We start from the raw sequence: 12,221 nt of genomic DNA, 5'->3' as shown, positions 1-12,221 counted from the left end.
AAATAAATAAATAAATAAATAGGCATTAAGTAGTTAAAATAAAATAAAATAAAATAAAAAATAAGGCACAGTGTCTTGCTCTGTTATCCATGCTAGAGTGCAGCGGGGCTATCATAGCTGACCAACTTGGAACTTCAGGGCTGAGGCAATCCTCCTGGCTCAGCTTGCCTTGTATTATTTTAGAGACGAGGTCTTGCCCTGTTGCCCAGGCTGGTCTCCAACTGCTGGCGTAAAGCAATGCTTCCGCCCCAGCCTGTTGAGTTTCTGGGAGTACAGGCACAAGACATGCAGTCTAGCATTGTAGTAAAACAATTTTCAACAAATTCTTAATTTTCTTTCTTTCTTTCTTTTTCTTTATTTCTTTCTTTATTTTTTTTGAGTTGGGAGTCTTACTCTGTCACCCAGGCTGGAGGGCAGTGGTGCAATCATAGTTCACTGTAGCCTGCCTCAGTCTCCCTAGTAGCTGAGATTACAGTCATGCATTATCATGCCTGGCCAACTTTAAAATATTAGCTAATACTTAAAAATTTGTAGAGACAGGGGTTTCACTATGTTGCCCAGGCTGGTCTCCAACTCCTAACCTCAACTGATCCTCCCTCCTCAGCCTCCTAAAGTGCTGGGATTGCAGATATGAGCCACCATACCTGGCTTAATTTTCTTATTTTAATTTTGTATTAGTGATTATCATTGTTCCTAAGATAATTGGGGCAGTGACTCCTTTAAAATTTTAGAGACCTAATTTGTCTATTCACTTCACTGAAAGAGTATGCCAATTTGTTTCATGAGACAATATCCTATATTTATAAAGAAGGAAAATTCCTTCCACCAAACTAAGGGGCATTCTTAAGAAACAAATTGTGCTAAGTATCATCACTTAAGGTGAAAACAGAGGCAATGGTATCTATTAACAATGTTTATCAGTGAAGGAAACAAACTGAAAATATTAACATCATTAGATCCTTGGAGGGCCTTCATCGCTGAAAATCTGAGTGATATTGTGATACCCTTTTGAGTCCGGCAGGACATTCTCTTTCCAGGGCATAGAACAGTGGGTGAATAATTTCTTTTCATTCATTTTCATTAAGGGATGAACTTCCTTAATGTTCTGGAGATTACATTTGATTTGTATAGATGTGAAAAGTGCTCATATTGCTGATTCCATTGCTTATATGTGATCATATAAATCTTTTCTCTCCTTTCTGTAGTGTGGTTTAAACTTAACCTTTAAAGGACATGTATTTGAATTTTTCAGCTGGTTAGAAACCTGAATATACCAATCACAGAAAACTTCTCCTTACATGCTACAGATTTAGTTTTCTCCCTGGACTAAGATGTCTTTTAGATATAGTAAATTTGTTAAAGCCAAGAACTCCTATGGAATGAAGTTGGGTGGGAGGGGGGACATTGAGTAGTAAGATCATTCTTGAAACAGTGATGCCACTCTTGCCGATATTGACTACTATTGGGCCCATAACATTTTTACTAAACATTGGAAAGACAAGATATGAACAACTTCTCATTGCTGCAGTCTCAAATATCAGGAAATACCATTATTCTCAGGACAATGAATAGACAATAAAAAAAGACTCACAGACCAGATTAGCTGTCCAGACAGGGACTGAATCCTTATCAACACGACCCAACAGAGATTGTCCCCAGAAATTCACTTCATAACATCAAAACCAAAAACCCACACTGATGGCAAAAAAATAATGATGCAAACATGAGAGAGAGAGAGAGAGACACCTGCCGTATAGCCATACTTAGTGAGTAAAAGCTAAAGAGCTCAATTTCTGCTCACGATACTTAATAGAACATAGGGAACATGAGCCAATAGCTTAATGGGTTCAGATCTGCACCAAGTGCCTGTTGGATGCAGGATTCTACCGTCTCCAATAATATGTCTCAGATGGATTAATTTTTTCTTTTTCTTTTCTTTTTTTTTTTTTTGAGACAGAGTCTCGCTCTGTCGCCCAGGCTGGGGTGCAACGGCACGATCTTGGCTCACTGCAACCTCCACCTCCCGGGTTCACACACACCACAACGCCGGGATTTTTTTTTTTTTTTTTTTTTGTATTTTTAGTAGAGCGGGACTTTAGCCATATTGGTCAGTCTGGTCTCGAACTCCTGACCTCAGTTGATCAGAAGTAGGTGAGGTCAGAAAACATACCCTGGGAGAGGCTGGCACAATGCCCAGAACCGCCATCGCTAGGCCTGGGGTTTTCTTCTGTAGTGGATACTAGTATTCACGTAGTGCAGGGACAAGCCAATTAGATACTTCTGGGAGTTAAAAAGAGATGAATTTACAGTGCCATTTGAGAAGGGGTATTAAGGAATTTGCCAGGGCACTTGATTTAATTTCTTTTAGTCAGGAAAGAGTTAGGCGCTGGAGGCAAGTGGTAGGAAAGAAAGAACTTTATTGACCAACGGGTCAGGGCTCTTGGGCGAGGTCCACAAGCAATGGGGCCGGGGAAGTTCGCGCTGGCGCCTGCCTACGGCGACTTTTATGTCCTGGGCTTGGAAATGGGAGGGCAGTGGGTGGGATAAGGGCGTGCCAGGGGCGTCTCCGTAGTAAGTTTCCGTTTCCTCAAATTGACGTCACATGGCGCCTGCTCAGTTGGTCTGCTTTTTTCCCTGGGGGCTGCATTTTCAGGCCCGCGGGTAAATTGGATGATGAAGAACCCGGAAGTAGTAAGGGGTGCGTCTTTTCTGTTCACCTTCCTCCATCTTGTCCTTTTCCCCTTCACCCAGACAGTACTAACGCATGTCAGGTGTAAACCGCAGGTTGAGAGAGAGCTAAGTATTTTCTGTCCATGAAGGTGATAAGCGAGAGCCTGAAGAAAGAAGGAAGGGGGAGGACACTGGCGCCAGAAATGGGAAAGGGCTGCTTGGGGGCGGGAAGGATAGGTGGGAGTGCTACCTAGAAAGCTGCCTGGCAATGGATGTAGGATGTGGAAGCGAGACATCAAACAAGCAGCTGTCACTTGAATAAAGTCTGAAGAAAGACTAGATATGTAAACGGCAGGAAATAGTAGGGAAACTGGACCCGGCTCCTCGTAAAACTTCCTGCCTTACATTTCAGGGAGGATCGCAGCGCATTTCCGCCAAGACATGTGAGACCTGGGCGCTGGGAGAGCCGTTCCCCTACACAAAGTACGCATGTTATGTATACAACCCAGCGGGGACACTAAGAGCTCCAAAGGCCCTGTTTTCTTCCCAAAGAACAGCGCCCGTCTGCGTAGTTTGTACCTGGTTCTATGAAGTGAGAACGCATTCCCCCCAGCACAGAAAGCCTACTGAGTTAGAAGCAGAAGCTGTATAAAAGGTGACTGGGGGCTAGGGAAAAACACGAAGATTTGTACAGATCGTGAGAACCCAAGACACTGGAGACTATGGACCAATCTCTGCAGAAGGCAGCCCCGCATAGAAAGGGAAGAGCTGTGCGGCATTCACGGTGGTTACCTTATGTTGCAAAGGCTGACGCTTCTTATTTCTCCTCTGACAGAATCGATATGTTACTTACCATTCTCCAACCTTCCACGGTAAGAATGACATTTACACGCCACACACAACACAAACTTTAGTACACAACCTATTCTTTTAACTAAATAGTTCAGGGGAAAGCGCGAACGCAGTCCCCCACTACCACAAATTATGCAGTCGAGTTTCCCACATTTGGGGAAATCGCAGGGGTCAGCACATCCGGAGTGCAATGGATAAGCCTCGCCCTGGGAAAACCACCTTCATGATCATGGTATCTCCCCTGCCAGGTAAGTATGAGCGGAGGCACCTCCGCCCCGCCACAGCCTCATACGTCTCACCCTTTACACACAAGGTCACTTGCCCCGTGCACTCCCGAGCCCTTCTAGTCCTGGCACACAGCTGGGACTCTCAGGTCCGACCAGCGGTCCCGAACCCGCTCCCACAGCACGGGGACTCCTTCGTGGGAAGCAGCAGGTAGGGAAGCAGCAGCCCCTGCGCTGCCTCATCTACATAGAAGTCGCCCTGTGATGTCACCGACAGTGCCTTTCCCAGTCCCTGCCTTTCTGTCACTCAGCAGACCAACCCGCTCCGGAGCCCACAAGGGGGAAGTGACGTCTGCCTCTCTTTTTTCCCTCCTGCCCCCGCATCTGTTCTCTCCCAAAAAAGCTGGTTGTTGGCCTGTGTTGAGTAGCAAGCTTTCCGTGGCCAGATGGAGCCCGGGAACGCTTCTTCAAATAATGGCTTTTAATTCGCAGACTGGAACGTTTAGGATTACAAAAGAAACCGTTCTCTTCACGTCCTTATCCTTGGGTTGTAGCATTCCGCTTGAAATTGGAAGCAGTTTAATATCAGAGAGAAACCATATTTATGAAAGTAAAGAGGCTGCTCAGATGACTGCAAACCAGCCTTCCTTACTGATTTTATCACTGGTAATGTTATAAAGACAGTTGTCCAGTTTCATGAATCTCGTAGTTTTGTTTTTTTTTTTTTTTCCAAATTCAGTATTGTAGAAAAACAAGCTGCCCCAGAAGAGATTATTGGATACTCTCAAACGTGGTGTTGGACTTTGTCATCTCTTGCACAGCCATCTCCAGACCTTAGTGCTTACTTCATGTTAGTATTTTATATTCTGCAAAGACAAAAACTAAAATAATCCAAATTTGACACAAATACCTGGGATCCATCTTATTTGAGATGTTTAACAAATGTCTGGATCATCTTTTCTTATATTGGATTACGGTGCAAGAAACACTGTGAAGTAAGCAAAGTTGGAATGCCCAAGTCAAAGACCATTTGAATATTTCCAAGTAGATTTGAGACAGAAATAATACCGAGTGGTCACAGGATAACAAATTCTAGGCAGCAGATTTACCTGACTTAAGGTTATGGGCTCATAAGACGCTGAAAAACCAGTGTGGACCAAGCTGGGTAAGACTGACTGGACCCAATGTGGTGCTGGATTTAATGTAGGTTTTACCTAGGCCCTCACTATATGCTCATTAACATACTAAATCACACACCCACCAGTGCCATGACAGTTCTGAGACCAATGTTTGATGTAAAAATGGATGGCACCACAGTTCCGAGACATCTCCACCTTTACCCAGGAATTTTCATTAATATTCCACTCCATTGTTAAAGTAACCCATCAAGATGAAACCCCAGAACCCATTGTTCTCTCTCGGGTATGCATGAACTCCCCTTTTTTGAGTGTGTACTTTTTGCTTTGCAATAAATCTCTTCTTTCAGTGTTTGCGGACTCATCCTTGACTTCGTTCTTGAGATGGTATCAAGAGCCTGACAACCACGGCTGGGGTCGAGATCCCACCTGTCTGGGGACCTCCCCCAGCCTACCAGTATCACATTCTATTCCATTGCTCAAATCACAAAATATCGAATGGGGAGTTCTCCTTGGAGACCATCAAGTAAAGATTCATAAAGTAAAGATTCTGTGGCATGGTGGCCAGTCAGGCCACTGGAAGTTATGGAAAAATATTGAAAACAAGGGATTAGGTGACAGTATAGTAACTACTGAATACTAAATACTAAAGCCAGGCCCCATTCCCTGGATAGTGACAGAGAGACACACGGTCCACGTAATAGTGGAGAAATACTTTCTGGGTATCTGACCAGCCTTTGTGGAAAGAACTGGCACCATCCTGCAGATGTAACTGACTGATGGGTTCTTCCTGCCCACTGTACACACAAAATCAATTCGTGGAGACCATGGCATTGCAGTAAAGAGTTTCATTGACACAGGCCAGCCACAACCTGTGGGAGACAGAGTTACTACTCAAATCGATCTCACTGAAGGCTTGGAGGTAAGGGGTTTTTCAAAGATAGTTTGGTGGGAAGGGGGCTAGGGTTTGGGCAGTGCTGATTGTTGGGGATGAAATCACAGGAGTGTGAAAAATGGCCCTCCCGCATTGAGTCAGCTTCTGGGTGGGGGCTAAGGGACTGGTTGATTTTCGGGCCAAATGGTGCCATCCAGTAGTCAGACATGCAAAAGCCTGAAAAGACATCTCAAGAGGCCAATCTTAGGTTCTACAATAGTGATGTTCTTCACAGCAGTAATTGGGGAAGCTGCAAATCTTGCGACCTCTGGAATAACGGCTGATAATTATTTAACAAGGCATACATCTTAGTAGAATTCAGGCCCCTTTCATCCTTCTAACTTGGTGGCCTTTCATTAGTTTTACAGGGGTAATTTAGTTTTGGGGAAGGTTATCATTTAAACCAACCTTTTTGGCTGTCCCCAACCTTTTTGGCACCAGGGACTGGTATCATGGAAGACAATTTTTCCATAGAAGGGGATGGTTTCTGGATGAAACTGTTCCACCTCAGTTCATCAGGCATTAGTTACAGTCTCATAAGGAGTGCACAATCTGGATCCCTCACATGCGCAGTTCCCAATAGGGTCCGAGCTCTGATGAGAATCTAATGCAGATGTTTATCTGACAGGAGGCAGAGCTCAGGCGGTAATGCTCCAAAGCCTGCAGCTCACCTCCTGCTGTTTGGTTGGGTTCCTAACAGGCCATGGACCAGTACCTGTCTTATGACCCTGGGGGTTGGGGATCTCTGATTTAGACTAAAAACACAAGTTTTCCCAAAGAGTGCTTGGGAGAAATTGCACAGGAATGAGCAAAGACAGCCAGCCTGTGAGGCTAGAACCAAGATGGAGTCAGCCATGTCAGCTTTCTCTTATTGTCACAATTTTGCAAAGGTAGTTTCTGAGGGACTACACTGGACACTTGTTAAAAGCATCAGACAGATCTTATTGTACGTACTACAGTAGGCAAGAGAGACCAACAGAGAACTGAGCTCAACCTCAAATACAGCAGGAAGAGTCGAAGATTATAGCCAGTTGGCAAGGTAAGAAAGTCAGTGGATGGAAAATTACTAAGAGGAACTTGATTAGCTATCAAAGGTGGTTGGGAGGACTCTTGCTAAACTAGACTCAACAGTACTCTTTTCTAAAACTGGACTTGGCAAGCAAAGAACTAATAGAGAAAAGGGCTCAGAGGAAACTACTAAGGTTTGGTCAAAGATGGAGTTCTTGTCAACTCTACATTGAAGCTTCTGCAAATAAACGAAGACCAATCAAATAGGAAAAAAAGCAAAGGCTATTTATTCTGAGCTTGCTATAGCAGGGGATCAGCCACTATTACTTGTGTTTTGGCAGAGACTTGAAGGCAGTCAGAAGGGTGGGAAAGCTTTTTAAAAAGAAAGGCTTCAGGTATGCTTGGACTGGACGCTGTCAGCATGATGAAGCTGTAGATAGATGGAGAAAATAAAAATATTTTACCCCAGAATATATTTCTTTGGCATATTTTAAGATGGCTGTCAGAGAGCCAGCAAACAGAAGTAACTCTGCAAAACTGTCTTTTGTAGGGGAAATTTATACCTGCAGAAAATCTGCATTAATCCAGCCTTCCCTTGTCAGGATTGAGAAATAAAAATAAGCCCTAGGCCCTACAACCAACTGAACCGACCCCTTCTTGGCCGAGAGGACCGCAGAGAAACCTTGAAAGCTGTTTCTGGCTGTGACAGAATAGGAGGTCGGACATGCCCCCTTAAAATCCCTTCCTCACTAACTGCCATTATGAGGCAGGAGAACAGGAGAGGGAATTGGAAGTTCGATAAAAGACACAATGAGTAAAGGCACAAACAGAAGCAAGGTGATGGGGCAGAAGAGCAAGAAGCAAGAAAAAAGGCAGAAGTTGAGCAGCCAAAACAAAAAGTAAGATTAAAAAAAAGCAAGCAAGGCCGGGTGCGGTGGCTTACTCCTGTAATCCCAGTATTTTGGGAGGCCAAGGCAGGCAGATCGCCTGAGGTCAAGAGTTTGAGATCAGTCTTGCCAACTTGTCGAAACCCTGTCTCTACTAAAAATACAAAAAATTAGCTGGGCGTGGTGGTGCACTCCTGTACTCCAGGCTACTCAGGAGGCTGAGATGGGAGCATCGCTTGAACCCGGGAGGGGGAGGTTGCAGTGAGCTGAGATTGCGCCACTACACTCCAGACTGGGCAACAGAGAGAGCCTCTGTCTCAAAAAAAAAAAAAAAAAAAAAGCAAGCAAGGACCCCATTGCTGTCAAGATCCAAACCAGTAAAGGGGCAGCCCCTCAGAGATAGAATGTGCATTCGAGAAAAAAAGTATCCTTAACATAACTCTATATGATAATCAGCTCATTAAAACTCAGGTATATGGACTGCATATCATGCATTTACTTAAAATTATGAGATGGAGGCAATGTGCAAGCACACAAGGGCCAAAGTAACTAAGCAACCCACCTATGAATCTAAAGGCAAACACTGGCTAAAGATTACGCATCCTCGTGAAGAGAAGAAAAAAAACCATACAGAAACAGACCCAAAGTACACCAAACTAATACTGATCTCATCTCGTAGAGGTCAGCCCACTCTCCCCACTCTGAGAGTGTTACTGTGCTTAATAAACTTTTGCTTTGCTTTGCTGCTTTGTGTGTGTCATGCACAGTTCTTTGTTTGGGGCACCAAGAGCCTGGAACTGCACAGCACCATCTGGTAAGAATTAGAATTTTTTTTCTTAAGGGTTAACAAACCAACTCTTTGGAAAGACTTGCTTCACTACTGTTATCAACCAGCAGCCTGACACTTTCCCTGCCTTTTGTGGTTTTGACAAAGCAAGCAAGCAGCATTCCCTCCTGATAAGAGACCACCGACCTAGGAATGATTCTGGCCAGACTACAGAGGATGTGCAGTGAGGGTTTTCATGTCCTCTGTCCTCTGCTTCAGCTTTTGATGTCAGAGGGCCACAAACTCCACTCTCAGGTAGCTAATGCCACCATTTTATGAACATGGGCCCCATGGAGAGGCACAAAGCGCAATTGCACATCTTCCCATTTTTCCTCTTATAAATATTCATATTGGAATATTATTAGGTATTGCTCCCGTGAAAGATACATTTGCAGAATGTACTCAAATTAGAAGCGTTATATAAACACTATAATGTAGCAATGGCGCATCCAGTTCTCTACACTATAGAAATATCTGCAGTGTAGACATTTCCACAATGACCAAAGATATGTGTACAAGAATGTTGACTGCAGCATTCTTTGTAATCCTAAAACCATGAAACCAACCTCATCCCAAAAACATTTATTTATTTGTTTGTTTATTTATTTATTTATTTATTTATTTTTGAGATGGAGTCACACTCTGTTGCCCAGGCTGGAGTGTAACCATCCCAGCTCACTGCAGCCTCCACCTCCCAAGTTCAAATGATTCTCCTGCCTCAGCCTCCCGAGTAGCTGGGATTACAGGCACATGCCACCACACCTGGTTAACAAAAACATTTTGAAAAGGGTTAAATAAATCATGCACAAACTGGGGAAAAATACTGTTTTCAAAAATGATGGAGAGGATCACTATGATGATGACTGATTCCACTGGTCACATTATTGACAGAACAATCAGTAAATCCAGGCACATCCTGGAGATACTACTGGACTCTTATTACTAAAATATGAAAAACTGGAGGCATGTAAATTACTCGTTTAAGTGTATAACGGACTGAATTAGAATTTTATCACGTGAGAAGTAGGTCCCTAGCACTCCGTTTCAGGATAAAATCTTCCCCATTTATGTAGTGATTGACAATGCGTGCATGCTTTAAAAGTTGCAATAAGCGTCCCTGGGTGGGCTCGAACCACCAACCTTTCGGTTAACAGCCGAACGCGCTAACCGATTGCGCCACAGAGACAAGAACCATCCAGTCTAGTAGGCGATATAGGAAGGGCGCACTCACTAAACTTCCTCTGTCCCTTTTATTCTCAGGGCCCGACAGGACGACTGAGCAAGGCCTTGGAAAACCAGAGAGATTAGAGCGATGAGTTGCGCTGGTCACATTGGATACCTGCGCGTTAGGAGATTTTGGAGCCAGACGGAGAGCCGAATGGCCTTTCGCCTGCCCTGCCCCTCTCCTGCTTCAGAAGCCCCCAGAAGCTCCCCGGTCGGCCACCCAGTCCGAGCCGCCAGGGGTCCCAAGGGAAGCTGAACGCCCGGCGGGCTCCCGGGATGGTTCTTCCCGTTCTTTGTGCCGCCTTCAGCAAGTGAGGGAGCCTGTGCCCACCCCGCCCAGTCGCTTTCGGGGCCGCTGCGAAGCTGCCGCTGCCATCTTCGGATCCTGTGTCCCGCACGGGGGCTCCACCAGGGCAGGGATGGTGGCGAGGGTCGCTCCTGGGTCCCCTTGCGGGGAGCAGGGTCTGGCACTCACCAGGGCGCCGGACTAGGACTTGCCGAATGAATCCATCGTCGCCTTTAGCTTTTAGTCCTTTGAAGAACCCTGAGAGTGGAAATCAAGAGATATTTTCCATGGGGAACTTCTTTTTACAAAGCGTTGATTTCTCGGCACCCCGCGGGGCGGCCAACTGGCAGGGCCTCCGGTGCATCTTCTGCGCGGTGGAGCCGCAGGGGCTCAGCTGGGCGGTGGTCGGGTGTCCTGGGGCCTTAGGGCAGGAGCAGGGGAAGGGAAAAGCAAAAGCCTGGAAAGAAGCCGGGGAGCGGCGGACCAGACCTCCAGACCTCCTGAAAGGCTCGTGCAGAGGCACAGGCGGGATCTTCTGGAAGTGAGAATTGTTTTTATTTGTTTATTTATTGTAGCAGAATGGGGAAATGGAGAGAGAACCTGAAAGAGCCCCAAACTCGAGGACCTATTGCTCCCCAAGAATAACATCATCCAGAAAACTAGGAGTCTGGGAACCCTGAAATCCTTGGAGGAGTAGCATCATCATGACCCTCTGTGTTCCTTTTGGCAAAGGACTTTCTTCCATCGTTTGTTCAATTGTCTGTTAAATAAATAAATAAAACCTTTTTCATATATCTTTAAAATTACATTGGTTCTATTATGATTACAAATAATGCTACAGTCATCATTCTTGTACACTTCTCATTGCCCACTGGTATATTTCTATAGGGTGGAGGCCTGGAGAGCAGTTGTTCCAGGATAGTGTTTACACAGCTTTTATTTCATTCCATTTTCTTTCCTTTGTTGCTTTATTAGCTATAATCCTTTTCTTATTTCAGTGGCTGCTTTAGGGTTTCTGGGATACATCTTTAATTTCTCACAGTCTGCTTTCAATTGTCATTATACCTCCCTTTCTGGCCTTTATCCTAGTGTTATGTAATTTCACTTTATGTATTGTAAGCTTTGTGATTCGTTATTATTACTTTTATTTACTGCATCAAATATTTTTTAAAAGTTAAATTATAAGAAAACGTGTAGTACATGCTTTCTAAATGCCATTTCCAATATTCATTTCTTTGCATAGGCCCACATTTTTATATGGTATCCTTTTGCTTCTGCCTAGAGGACTCTTAAGATTTCTTGTAAAATGGGTTGGAACATTCTTTTAGCTTTTGTATGTTTTTCAGTATCCTTATTTCACTCACAGTTTTGAAATTTTATTTTTGCATAGAATTCTAGGTTACCTTATTTTCTCTAGGTACTTAAAAATTGTAGCGATTTATGAAGCATTTTCATTATAATATCATCTTTCTTTCCTGTGTTTGTAAAAATGGCATAAAGCCAGTTTCTCGTGCTGGTTATATAATTTTCGGATTGTGTATTTAAATTTAAAATATTAAATTTTATTAAAAAACTAAAAAAATTAATCACGAATGTCCTAGATTCATCTTAAATTCCACCAACAGTGCGCTTAAAATGTGCCCAACCTGAGAGTCAACCCTACCTGCTGACGTGTAATTTGTGTTTGTGAGACATTCTCAACAGCATTTGCTTTCCCCAGCCGAGTGATTTTCCTCACATCTGAATGTCTTCAGTGCAAAAGGAAACCTTTTATTTGCAAAAATACTTTAAACTATTCTTACTTCAAGTAAGTGCATTAAATACAAACTTCTCAGTTGCATCCCTGGAATCCATGGAAAGCCCGAGAGAGACAATCAAGTCCTTCAGGATCAAGAGCTAAACAAGGGAGGACAAAGAGTGGCTTCTTCACTAGGAGTCAAGCCAAAGTCAACTGATTTGGTCTCCAACGGAGACTGGAACTCGGTTCACCAGTGAAGTGAGGACCCGGCCCAGAGGAGGCGGACTTTCTCTTAGTGGTGCCTTCAGACAGGAAATCTCCTAGGATTTCCTTTTTTCCCTTTGATCTACTTCCAACTCTCCCGTTCTATTTCTTCAAGAGTTTTTTCGGATCCCTACTGAGAAGGAACTAAGGGCCGGTGCCCTTTCCTACGGGT

The 12,221-nt window shown here is 44.2% G+C and overlaps 3 long non-coding RNA genes and 2 other non-coding genes across 5 annotated transcripts; 1 reads left to right on the top strand and 4 right to left on the bottom strand.

The window, feature by feature from the left end:
• Nucleotides 1-2,594: 2,594 nt before the first annotated feature.
• LOC144331526 (uncharacterized) lies at nt 2,595-5,235 on the top strand. The gene is made up of 2 exons (XR_013398769.1): nt 2,595-2,698; nt 3,083-5,235. It is a non-coding gene; the product is annotated as an uncharacterized LOC144331526 (long non-coding RNA).
• Nucleotides 2,621-3,592, bottom strand: LOC114670865 (uncharacterized). Its single transcript, XR_003720654.2, has 2 exons — nt 3,463-3,592; nt 2,621-2,834 (listed from the first exon to the last, which is right to left on the bottom strand). It is a non-coding gene; the product is annotated as an uncharacterized LOC114670865 (long non-coding RNA).
• LOC114674644 (U1 spliceosomal RNA) lies at nt 3,615-3,778 on the bottom strand. Its single transcript, XR_003725762.1, has one exon. It is a non-coding gene; the product is annotated as a U1 spliceosomal RNA (small nuclear RNA).
• Nucleotides 4,456-10,380, bottom strand: LOC144331545 (uncharacterized). Its single transcript, XR_013398817.1, has 2 exons — nt 9,282-10,380; nt 4,456-7,929 (listed from the first exon to the last, which is right to left on the bottom strand). It is a non-coding gene; the product is annotated as an uncharacterized LOC144331545 (long non-coding RNA).
• Nucleotides 9,650-9,723, bottom strand: TRNAN-GUU (transfer RNA asparagine (anticodon GUU)). The gene has a single exon. It is a non-coding gene; the product is annotated as a tRNA-Asn (tRNA).
• Nucleotides 10,381-12,221: the final 1,841 nt, after the last annotated feature.

This window comes from Macaca mulatta, chromosome 1 (genome assembly GCF_049350105.2).
Source record: "Macaca mulatta isolate MMU2019108-1 chromosome 1, T2T-MMU8v2.0, whole genome shotgun sequence".
NCBI classification, from domain to species: Eukaryota; Metazoa; Chordata; class Mammalia; order Primates; family Cercopithecidae; genus Macaca; species Macaca mulatta.
The sequence above is the reverse complement of the archived record's forward strand: the minus strand, read 5'-3'. Positions and strand labels throughout refer to the sequence as shown.